We start from the raw sequence: 13,443 nt of genomic DNA, 5'->3' as shown, positions 1-13,443 counted from the left end.
TTTGATCTTCTCATTGAGTCCTGGATTTCCTGTATGTTTTGGACCAGTAGCTTTTTCCGCTTTACATTATCTTTGACAGTTGAGTCAATGATTTCTATGGAATCTTCCGCTCCTGAGATTCTCTCTTCCATCTCTTGTATTCTGTTGGTGAAGCTTGTATCTACAGCTCCTTGTCTCTTCTTTTGGTTTTCTATATCCAGGGTTGTTTCCATGTGTTCTTTCTTGATTGCTTCTATTTCCATTTTTAATTCCTTCATCTGTTTGATTGTGTTTTCCTGGAATTCTTTCAGGGATTTTTGCCATTCCTCTCTGTAGGCCTCTACTTGTTTATTAATGATTTCCTGTGTTTCCCTAAGTGTGTTCATGTCTTTCTTGAAGTCCTCCAGCATCATGATCAAATATGATTTTGAAACTAGATCTTGCTTTTCTGGTGTGTTTGGATATTCCATGTTTGTTTTGGCGGGAGAATTGGGCTCCGATGATGGCATGCAGTCTTGGTTTCTGTTGCTTGGGTTCCTGCGCTTGCCTCTCGCCATCAGATTATCTCTAGTGTTACTTTGTTCTGCTATTTCTGACAGTGGCTAGACTGACCTATAAGCCTGTGTGTCAGGAGTGCTGTAGACCTGTTTTCCTCTCTTTCAGTCAGTTATGGGGACAGTGTGTTCTGCTTTCCGGCGTGTAGTTTTTCCTCTCTACAGGTCTTCAGCTGTTCTTGTGGGCCTGTGTCTTGAGTTCACCAGGCAGCTTTCTTGCAGCAGAAAATTTGGTCTTACCTGTGGTCCCGAGGCTCAGGTTCGCTCGTGGGTTGCTGCCCAGGGGCTCTCTGCAGCGGCAGCAACCAGGAAGACCTGTGCCGCCCCTTCCGGGAGCTTCAGTGCACCAGGGTTCCAGATGGTCTTTGGCTTTTTCCTCTGGCGTCCGAGATGTGTGTGCAGGGAGCAGTCTCTTCTGGTTTCCCAGGCTTGTCTGCCTCTCTGAAGGTTTAGCTCTCCCTCCCACGGGATTTGGGTGCAGAGAACTGTTTATCCGGTCTGTTTCTTTCAGGTTCCGGCGGCGGTGTCTCAGGCGCAGAAGTCCTGCCGCTCCTGGGCCCTCCCCCACCGAGAAACCTATTTCTTGATAGATACCAGATATAGATTTGTGATATTATATTTCACTAAATTATAATATGTTTGAATGATATTATTAAGGAATCCCACTGAAAACTGATAAATCACAACCTAATTTTGACATTTTGTTCAATATGTATATATAAAATTGTTAAGACCTAGATGGTATGTTAAGGCCTGGGTAAAATTTTAAGACCTAGGTAACAATTACCTGGCTAGCCTGCCATTATACGGCAACTTTCTCATATATTTCTGCTATTACTAGGAAACTTTCTAATGCCAAGAGCGATTACATGCTTTGTTATGTTCTGTGCCCTTGGAAACAAATGATAAAAGTCGATAGAACTATTTATTGTATCGTTTCCTGCAATAAGCTTGGACCTGAACCAACCACCCAACCACTTCCTGCACCTGTGTAAAAGCTTTTATGGTATACGCTGCCCCTGGGATAGACCCCAACATAAGAGACGCCTGCACCAATATAAACTAGTTAAAGTAAGACTTCCATTTTGAGTAGTGACCTAGTAAAGTTTAAGTTTCCAAGACCTTCCTGGGTAACTGACTCCTGGTTGGCCAGTTAAGACATGAGTGTTAGACTAGTTCCATCCTGGTAGACAAGTTAGGGCATGAATAGGCAAGGCAAATCCTCTACCACAGTTGAATACCCGTTCCTAAGGAAATCCCCCCATCCCTGAATCCTGATTGGTGAAACAACTTGTTTATAGATTTGGGGTTTAAAAACCCTGTGGGATCTCAACTTGGAATCATCATTCAGTTTCCAAATCTGGACCAGGGCCCTGGTCAATCGGTCCTAGGGCATGTGCTCCTGTCTGACTGAAATCGGTATTTGTGAGGTTTGTGAGAGAGTTCCTGGACCCTATCAAAAATATCTTAAAATGTTTGGTTGAAATCCAGTGTCCTCTGCTGGAAAGGAATACAGAAACTGTTTATATCCATGCCTTCATTTTGCTTAATTTTCTGTATAGAAACCTGACTGTGAACATAAGATGCTAAAATTACACAAATTTTTCTGTTTTCTCATTATCCTGAAACAAGCAACTTAAGAAAGGATTGGTTATTTGGGCTCACAATTTAAGGATAGAGTCGTCCATCCTGACAGAAAGGTATAGTTGTGGCAGCAGGAGGTGGCTCTGTGGCGATTCTAAGCCCCATCAACATAACAATCCAGATAACGTCAGAGGTGATCTCAGAGCCTTTTTTCCCATTCATAGTTTGTATCTAACCAAACCGGTGACTACTCCAGGTAGCCCATGGTCATAACTCAATGACTCTGACTGATGTGCCATTCCCTTTATTAGCCTCATGTCGCACCCAGTCTGGACCAGAAACTTGGCTTTTGCAAGGCTACAGATAAGGACCCCAGCTGATTCATTTATTTTTCCCCAGAGACTGCAATAACTGGGAGAGTATGGAAACACAGATTTCCTGCCAGAAAGACAGAGTTCACCTTGCTGCCAAAGATAACCTGACTCTTGTGATTTTTTCAAAAGAAAGGGGGAAAAAATTCTCTCAGTCATCCTTGCCCATAACTGACAGCAACTGACAGGCCAGCATGCTGTGCAGTGACCCACTGACTAGATCTGTCAAACTGGTTTGGCACTGCTCTGGCCCTCAGCGAACCATAAGGACCACATGCTGAGAGCTCTTCACCCGTCTCCTGCAGAGAGGAGCATTAACATGTATAAGCTGCTAACCACTCTCAAGGGCAGAAGGGAGCGGACAATTAGTGCTGAGGTCTCATCAGAGGGTCAAAAAGTCAGAGCTGGGGCAGAAAGGGGGAAGAAGTTGAAGGCAGATGCTATACTGAAGGAGAGGAAAGAAACACTAACCCAGGACTGAATGTCCCTGTCCCCTTGGCATTCAAAGGCATGGTGGTCATCGTGTTCTTTCTTGTGTTGCCATCTGTACAGTGCCCATCATGGCAGAGTGGTGACTTTTATCTTCAGAACACCCTTGAGTTCTAGGGAAGACATTGAGAAACTTTGTGTGTGGGAATGATGCCAATCTCAGGGATTGACAGCCTCCCTCTAAGACACTTGCATGATGGACAAAAAGAGAAGCCGTAGCTTTCTAACCCACTGGAGGATCTTCTGAAGTAAGTGTCCCAAGAAAGCAGCCTGACACTGGAAACAAGAGACAGCTGGACTCTGTGGGAGCCAACAGAGGTCTAGGTAGTGTCCTAGCCTCACCTTGGCCAATTCCCATGAACACATCAGAGGGATCGTGAAAATACATGAAGCAAGGCCCATCACCATTTAGAAATCAGACTGCATCACAGTAATAATGGGCCCAAATCTCTCAGGAGTTCGCTCTCTTCATCAGGAGCAATGACATCTTGAAGATGTGAACAGGTTCCTCTGCTGAAGGCATCCAAAAGTGTGTAAGAAAATTGAGAAAGAATACTAACCTTTAGCAGTGCCCTCCACCTCAAAACCTTCTGTCTCTTTTGAAACACTCCCGCATTCCACGGGTGAGTACCTCCCTCGGCTTCTTCTCCTGTCTGATCTTAGATAATAAACTGTAGATTTTTGCCTCCTATAAGGTCCATAACATGTTCCACCCAGCTGGGATCTATGTCAGGGATACTTCTTTCAATTATTTGCTCCACCCTCTCTGCCTCATAGGTCATGATAGAATGCTAAGCCTCCAGTGGACCCAGGAGGGCGATCTAGACAAGGTCAAAGGCATAGGATAGGAAACTGCAGGAGCCACCAAAAACCATCAACTGCAGCTGGCAAAGCAAAAGTGCCACTGAAAATCTATGCCACATATGAAGAAATCTGAGAATCAGAATGTGTGAATTAATCAGGAGGGAAAACCTATGTTATCATCAACCAAAGCTTAGACTAGATCTGAGCAAGAAACAGAGAGCACACAAAGTCACATAGTATTCATTTTATGGGGTGGTTCTGTGCACTCAATTATGTTTTCTGTTACCTGAACACATGGTGCCAACATTTAGGATATAATTATGAAATCCACGTGTCTGTTGAATAAGCCAATTTAGCAATTAAAATAAATTAATGCTTGGACCTGAATCTTCCAAGTAATTAGAAGCTTGACTGATTTAATTTCCAATTGTTTACTTGATGTCAGACATGCTAGGATGAAAGTAGTTATGAAATAATATTTAGCATGGCATCTATCAATCACAATGGTCACAGTAGATCAACCAAAATGCACACTAGCCAGGTCCTACTCTGGTAGGTCAAGCCAGTTAAATGCCAACCAAAGTGTGTGTGATGATTCACATTGTTTACTTTATAGAATCAAGGATCACAGTGAAGACAAGCTCCTAAGCATATCTAGGAAGGGTTATCTGGATTGCATAACTGAGATAGGACAACCCATCCTAAATGTGGGCAACACCATTTAATGGTCTGGGATCTCAGATTAAATGTAAAAGAGAAAGTGCACGCGTACCAGCACTAATTGCTCTCTGCCTCTTGACTGTGGGCATCATGCTACCAGCTGCTCTCTACTGCTGTCACCATGCCTTTCCACCACAGGGATGCACCCCTGAAATGTCAGTCCAAATGAGCCTTCCTCCCTTCTTACCTTGCTTATTTTTGTTGTGTCAATGAGATAAGTACCTAATACATTATAGAATTCTAAAGAGAATCCTTTTAAGTGCAGATTATTCATTGTGAATTATCACAGATATTTATAATAGATATAGGCCAAGAATTAATAACAGTTTAGTAATTTCCTTGTCATTAATAATAATTATCATAAACAGTCATAGATCAATAGGTCAATTGTAATTGAAAAGCCTACAGATTGATGGATTTAAAGCTTATTTTTAATAGGCAAAGATATAGGAAGCATTTCAAATATGAAATGTCAGATTAACATTCAAAAAAGTTTCTATATTGCTATATAGAAAAAGGTGCTAATGGTATTAAATGTGGAAACTAACCACATTCGTGTGTTGAGGAAGAAGATGGTGAAATAGCATCTTCTGTGTCTTACCAGGACACAGAAGGTGTCCATTTGGCTATGAAGTGTCGACCATGTTTTTCTGGATAGAGTGATTGACACAAAATAAAGATAAACCATTCTGAGTGAAAATAGGCGTAAGATGTGGGTTTTCCTTTGGGCAACCTCACAGGCTCTGAGCTCCATTTTGGAGACATGAGAAGAGGGATTGCTGAGAAGAAAACTAAAAAATAGCAACCCAATTGCACTCAGGAATCTCTCATGTGAGACACCATCAGGAAGTGAAGGCATTTAGTGATGCCTACAGGTTGACTTAGGAAAGAGTCCCAAGATACACATGACATTGGTGTTCCTACAGAAAGGTAAAGGATGAGTGTGTACCATGGATAGGTTGAAGGCAAGAGCTTTCTCACACGTCACCCTCCAAATACACAGTATCTAGGGGCAGGAAGGAAATAAAAGCATCTTAGTGAGTTATGACAATTGCTTTCAAAAGGCCAGATCATCAGTGACAAGAGCTAAGATCTCAGATGAGACTGGACCTGACGATAGAGAAGATGGTGTCATGACTAGAATGTGTCCTCAAAAGTGTATGCTAAAATGTAATTGCTATAGCAGCAGTATTAACAGGTGTCCTGGGTAGTAGATGAATAATATTATCTTAGGAGTGCTCCTTTATGGTGAGAATGGGTATATTCAGAGTTTGGCCCCTCTTTGTTTCTGTACTGGTCATATATGTGGTCACTTGCCCTTTTGTCTTGTTATAATATAGCATGGAAGCCCCCAGTAGAAGCAGATACCACACTTTTGAACCTTTTATCCTCCAGAACTATGACCCAAATACATGTCTATTGCTTCATTTCATATACTCTGTTTTTAAATACCAAAGATATGAGTTGATTATGGCTCAGTTCAGTAGCTAAATTAGACCAGATTCCCTAGAAATATACAGACAACAGACGAAGAGATGGATGGTGAATGGATGGATAGATGGATGGGAGGACAGAAGACTGGATGAGAGCACAGAGAAACTTAACCTTTCCTCACTCTTATCGTTCAATTCAGGCTCCCCTCACCTTGGAAGGGTGGGCTTCTTTCCTTGACCCACTAATTCAAATGATGATTTCTTCCCAGAAACCCTTCACAAGTGCACCCATAAGCAATATTTCCATCCATCTGAACATCCTTTGTCCTGCTCAAGTTGATACAGAAAATTAACCATCACACAGGAATATATGAAAAAGGCCCAGCCTTTCCCCCAAAAACATGCTCAAAAATGAAAAGGATTTGGACTGAGAGAGACAGAGACAGAGACAGAGACAGAGACAGAGAAAGAGACAAAGAAACAGAGACTATGAGCATAGTGGTACTTACAAGGCAAAAAGAAGCCCCAAAACTAACTGAAAGTGAAATCTGACAAATGGAGGTTTCCTAATGCTTGTCAAAAAGACATTCTTTCACTGAGATGTTTTTATAGAATTCAATCATGGATTTAAAATGTCAGCAGAGTAAACACTTTCAAGAAAAAAGAAACTTCTTGAACCCACATGATAGGATGCTGGGACTCCACAGGAGCACAAGCATCCTTGGGCCATAGAAGACTAATGTTGACAGCGAGCCATCTGAGTGGCCAGCACACTGCGGTAAGTGGTACACATCAGTGTGCACAGGAAGGGAAGGCAGATAACAGCCTCCAGCTGAAGAGAAACAGACATGAAAATGAAACGTCACTGCACCCACTGTCAAAACTGTAGCCATGGCTCTTTCTGGAAGGTTGTCAGAGAAATTTAAAAAGTTGAATCTCAGCCTGTATGCACAAGAGAAGTAAAAGCTCTTGTGTCAGAAAGAGATGCAGTTATAGCTTGCTTTCTGTTGCTATATTATTTTCCCATGGCTGCCATAAAACCCCATGACCACTTAGACTTGCTGTCCCAGAGTCCATTGTAACAATGATTCTCTGCAGCAGGCAGCAGGCATGGTGGCAGGAACAACTGAGAGCTCACATCTTGTACCGCTAGCAGGAAGCAAAGAGAATGAACTAGCAATGGTGCTAGACTTGTTACTCCCAAAGCTTGTCTCCGGTGGCATAATTCCTCCTAAGTACCAAATAGCTCCACCCACTGGGGATAAAGTATACAAACATCTGAGCCGGTAAGGGACATTTTTTATTCAAATTTACATGTGACACTGTGGCACGTGACCAAAAACAACTTAAGAAAAGTGAGGCGAGGGCTATTTATTTCAGGTTATAGTCTATCGTCAAGGGAAACCAGAGTGAGAACTCAAAACAGAGAACCCTGGAGGCAGGAGCTGAAACACAGACCATGGAGGCAAGCCACGTATTAGCTCACTTACATGCTTATACTCAGCTGCCTTTCTTGGACAGCCCAAACCCACCTGCCAAGGGATGGCACTGCACACAGTGGACATTGGTCAAGAAAATGCCACACAGATGCCCGCACGCCAATCTCATGAAGGCAATTCTTCAGTCAATCTCTTCTCAGATGTATCAAGTTGACAAAAAATAACCAACAAATGATTGCATCTGCTGCATTCATTTTAGCATGAAATGTTCCCCAAAGGCTCATGCATTGGATGTTTGGTCCCCAGATGCTGCTGCTGTTTGAAAAGGTGGTTGGAACTCTGACAGAATGGATCTAGCTTTTTTTAAAAATAAGATGGGCCACTGTAGTGTGTGCCCAGAGTACCTCAGCCCTTCCTTTCTCTCTGTCTCTCTGCCCCCTCTTCTCTCTCCCCAGTCTGCCGTGACATGAAGAATCTCTTACACTACCATTGCCACGATGAACCGCTCATCTTTTCCCCGTTAGGTTGTTCTCTGCCATAGTATCGCAGGAGCAACTAATAGGTACACACACACACACACACGCATACACATATAGATGCACACACATACGCACACATACACACATATACACACACATATACACACATACACACATATATGCACACACATACGCACACATACACACACATGCACACACATACACACATATACATGCATACACACATAAATGCACACACAATGCACACATGCACACATGCATACACACACATACACACACATACACACATATACATGCATACACACACATATGCACACATGCACACACATGCACACACACATATACACACATACACACATATATGCACACACATACGCACACATACACACACATGCACACACATACACACATATACATGCATACACACATAAATGCACACACATATGCACACATACACACACATGCACACACATACACACATATACATGCATACACACATAAATGCACACACATATGCACACATGCACACACGCATACACACACATACACACATATACATGCATACACACACATACGCACACATGCACACATAGAGACACACATATATGCACACCTGCACACACACACACACACACACACACACACAAATAGAAACACACTTAGATATGTTTACAAAACAGTATTGTTGTAAATTGGTATTTGTCTGCTTTTCTCCTACACATGTTATATTAAACAAGGTGTCAGTTGTTCTAAGATGAAAGTTATTAATCTATCTATTTAATTATTCACTAAGCTAACAGGTATTGAGCACTCAACGTTTACTTGATTCTTCTTGGAAGTATCTCATAGTCGTGATTAGTTTTTAGAACTCAAATTACATGAGAACGGGTACTCAGGTTGAATGCCCAATGTTGTAGCCACTAAGTGATTAAAGATTGAGAGCCTGAGCTCCTCATTCAGAAAGCAGCTTGCATGCAAAGACTCTGAACTACAGCCTGTAAGGCAGCTGTTGCTAACGTATTTCAATTGATTCCCAATTCAATATGCCTTCCATAGCCCCAGAGCTCCTAAGTACAATGACTATATATTCTATGTAGGAATTCATTTAAGAAATGTTCATTGAATGCCACCTCTGTGGCATGAATAAATCTTACTATCAAGTTTATTCTCCCGTTGCTCGTAAAGGAAAACAATAAGCAAAAGCAAAATCGGATGAAATTTCAGCACAGTAGCAGAAGTGGGACAGACTGTGCTGATCAAAGTGTCCTGGGGACTTAAAATCGGGGAACTTGATCTTAAAATCCTGTCACACCGAGGGGCCGAGGGTGTAGTTCACTAGAGGGTTGCCTGCCCAGTGTGTGGTAGTCTCCACCACAGCAAAAAGAGGGAAAAACAAAACCACACAGCGGCAGGGTGACAGTTGAGTTTTAACTTGATAGAATAGTAGAAATTGCCAAATTGAACATTAAAAAGAAGGAAAACACTTGGGGAAAAAGCAAATGTGTAAAAGGGCTGGGCCCGGGCTGGAGGACTGGCAGAGCACACACTTTTTGAAACATTTTAAAAATAATTAGAGCCTAATTCCGAGAACATCGGCTTACACATCACGGACTATCACAAACATCCTGGGAAATAAACCAGAGCTGTTTTTCTAGCCGCATCCTGAACATCTATAGACATGTCTGATATGATCACAAAAGGCAAAAGAATAATAAGTGGGTGCCCATCAGAGGATGAAAGGCAGGGCTGAAGCCGTGAGCAGAGCCTGGGTATCTGAGAGGTGCATGGCCTGTGCAGCCTGTCCCTCACCCTACCCTGACCCAGGCCACCAGTTTAGTTCAAGCTATGTTTGAGAATTAAAGGCACTAGATTCTATCTCTATGAACATGAAAAGCTGCTCTGGAAGTTTGTCTAACTGTGTTCTTGTTTACTTTCTGTTACTGTGATAAACACCAACACCAAAAACACTTTGGGGAGGAAAGGGTTATTCTTCCATGTCATAGTCCATCACTGAGGGACGTCAAGGCAGGAACTCAGGGTGGGAAGTTAAGAAGACAAGAAATGAGGCAGAGACCGTGAAGAAACTCTGCTTACAGGCTTCCTCTTCGTGGCTTGTTTAGTCCGCTTTCTAATACAACCCAAGACCACTAGCCTAGGGGTGGCACCATCCACAGTGAACTGGGTCCTCCCACATCAGTCATTAGTCAAGAAAAATGTTCCACAGACATGCCCACAGGCCCATCTGATGGGACCATTGTCTCAACTGAGGTGCCCTCTTCCCAGATGACATCTGGCTTGTGTCAAGCTGACAATAAACCAAGAGATCAGCGGCTACTGCTGGAGTCAGAGATTTGCTTTTTGCTGTGTCATCTTTATTACTGTGTAGATTTTTTGTTTGTTAATATACACATGAGGTAGCTATTCAAAATACTTAGCTATTTATTCATTTGCGTATAAAAATCACTCAATTATAAATAGCTCACAAATGAACACATCACCCAGCTAGATTAAGGTCACCACTTAAGCAAACATCAGCCCAGTCCCTATCCCTACCCATCTCAGTGGGCTTTCATACAGTGAAAATGGCAATTCTGAAGCCAGGTAGCATTGCTTGGGATTTTTACATGTTCACTATCAATTATATTTTATGTACTTATTCACCGTAAATAAAAACCTATGACAGAGTTGAAGCTTGAAAACAATTAGCTTCATTTCATCGTCCTCAACTCAGGTGTCCTTCTTTGCAGTCTGTCTTTCCTCATAACCTAATAAATACTCATTTTCCTTCCAAAGAAAGGGGCTGTGTTATTGATTGAAATATTGACATCTCAAAGAATATCACTCCTAGATGACCTCCGTATCTAACAAAGAAGAACTATACTTCTCTGGCTACAAAGGTCTTCTTAAATGTGAAGAAGTCACAGCTCTGAAACAGAGCAAATATCCCATTAGTGGTAAAACTCATATTTTGGCTCAATTGACAACGTCAAGAACAAGATTGTACTCAGAATAGCACCAAGATGGAGGGAAGAAGACAGCCTATGGGCTGCCAGAATATTCTACTGTGAAACTTTTGCATCCAGCAGTCCACACCGGGCTAGGGCATTTGGCTTGCCTTTTATCTTACCCTATTTTATTCATTACTCATGTCTGTGACATGTTTCCACATCTTACAGCATGGAGTGATGCCCAGAGGACAGCTCAGTGGAGTCAGTTGAGATGTGTGCAGTAGAGGGCCTTTACCTGATTGCCATCTCACTGGCCTCGTGTGCTGGCAGATCCTATATGTAACTAGAAAGGAGCGGCTTCTTTCTTAAACTGGACTACAAAAGGATGACTAATGTTCAATGGGAATATTAGAGCCAAGTGCTGCCTGATGTAAGTCAGAGTGGGAAGAACATCAATACCCTTCAGGTCTGCAGGCTCCTGTGTGACATCTGTTCATGCAGAAAAAAAGAAAAGAAAAAAAATGCAGTACCGTCTCTGTACCAGGTATTGTAGGCACTAGAAACAGCCACATTCAGTACACAACTGATCCATTCCATGTCCTGAGATCAGGGAGGGCAGCTTCAGTAGCTTTGACATCTCCAGGCCCTGAGAGGATAGTGTACACACACACACACACACACACACGCACACACACACACACACACACACACACACACACACACACACTAGATGGCAGAAGGAAAGAGAAAGACAGACACACACATACAGAGACGAGAGAGAGAGAGAGAGAGAGAGAGAGAGGGAGGGAGGGATGGAGGGAGGGAGGGAGTCTAAATACTGGGAATCCGGTACCACTGGGGCAGGCCTTGACTAGTGACCACAGATATTGAAATATCTCCAGGGCTCCTTGTAGGTTAAACTGCAGCTGCTCCAGGCTAGTGACTGGGGATAGACTCTTGCTAGGTATGCTCACCTTCACTGTTTGGCTTTCTTCCCCAGGGAGCCCTTTTCAATGTCATACTTACGTACAAAGTCTGCCTCTGCTGCCTTCAGATGTTCTCTTTAAATTGAAAACAATAAAAAGGAGCGCACATGGTGGGAGAGGATGGGAGAAGTGCAATGTGCTGAGGGAAGCACTTGGGACGAAATACTGGGGATCCGAGGCTTCCCAGAGACAAGGGAGTCTCTACTGGCTCTGCTGAGCTGGGGGAGAGTTGGCATCGCCAGGGAAAGAGCATTTCTGACAGAGGAATGAATGAGTAGAGGCAAAGATCCTGAGAAGAGAAACAGCAGAGCTGGTTAGGAAACACTGTAGGATTTATCAGTATGGCTGCAGGGCAGAAGATGGGGAGGAACTGGCAGGCCTGAGGCCACAGAGCAGGCAGGGGCTGCTTCAAAGGACTAGCAATGCAGACCGAGGGCCCAGAGCAAACTGAAGCTTCTAAAGTGCCTTTGAGGAAGGATGTTTTTGGCAGCAGTCAGGAGGGTGGGCTAACAAGCACTGAGGTAAGAAGCCTGAGGACCAGATGAGACCAGGTAGACCTCTGTTGAAGTGGTCCAGCCAAACTGACTTTGCAGAAAGGCAGAGCAGAGAGGTGGGCATGGAAAGAGGAATGGACAAAGATGACAGGCCACTTGTCACATCACAAGGACATGGCTAGGGAACAGTAGAGTCAGAAGGTTGCCAAAGTGGACAGCCAGGTGACAGGAAACACAGAAGCAGAACAGCAAACAGGTTGCATGTTAGAGAGGCTTGGCTGTGGGGAGGACAGAGAGCACGGAGTTAAAGAAGAATATGCAAAGGCTGGAGATTACGGAGAAATGCCATTCTTTTGTGTACAAGGATAGAGTCCCAGAACTAGAAGAGAGAGGAGGAGGGGGAGGAGGGGGAGGAGAAGATGGATGCATGGATGACCTTCCACATCTGCACACTAATTTCTTGTCCTTATTTTTCTTTTTTGTTATTTTTTGAGATTATAATATCATTATCCCATTTTACCCTCCATCTCCTCCGTCCAAACCCTACCATGTGCCCCTCCTCTTTGTTTTCTACCTGCATGAAGACCTGTTGGCACAGATGATGTCCTCAACCTACTAGGAAAATATGCTTACAGCAAGAAGACACCAAGACCTTGACAAAAATTCCAAGGTTCAATTTTTTCTTGTCTGAACATATCTTTGAAGATAATTTACTCTTTCCAGCCCAGGCCTTGGGGTAGAGAGGGGGAAGCCACTGTGGTGCAAACAGCCTCTGTTATAACTACAGAGAACAGAAGGTTGAAGAGAAAGTTCAATTAAAACCCTGCTTTGTTCAGCCCAATAATGGGCTTGACATTTGCAGACTTCCCCGACAATACCTGCTATTGCCAAGCTTACAAATTGGGAAAGGCTTTTGTGGTAGGCTGAGAAGGCGCTGAACAAAAGGTCTCAAGCAGCAATGCCTTTTCATGTTCGAAGGGCCATGGAGTCAGCCTTGGCTTTATCACCTCAGCATCCTCTAATGGGTGGCACCTCAGACAGTTCCTTCGGGTAAGTCCGAGAGAAAACAGTAAATGCTGCTGATAGGTTTGTCGGAAATAGTTCTTCACTGGGGTTCTGCTAAGTCCAACAATCGCTTCTGG

Source organism: Rattus norvegicus, chromosome 4 (assembly GCF_036323735.1).
Source record: "Rattus norvegicus strain BN/NHsdMcwi chromosome 4, GRCr8, whole genome shotgun sequence".
In the NCBI taxonomy this organism is placed as follows: domain Eukaryota; kingdom Metazoa; phylum Chordata; class Mammalia; order Rodentia; family Muridae; genus Rattus; species Rattus norvegicus.
This window is presented reverse-complemented; position numbering follows the sequence as displayed.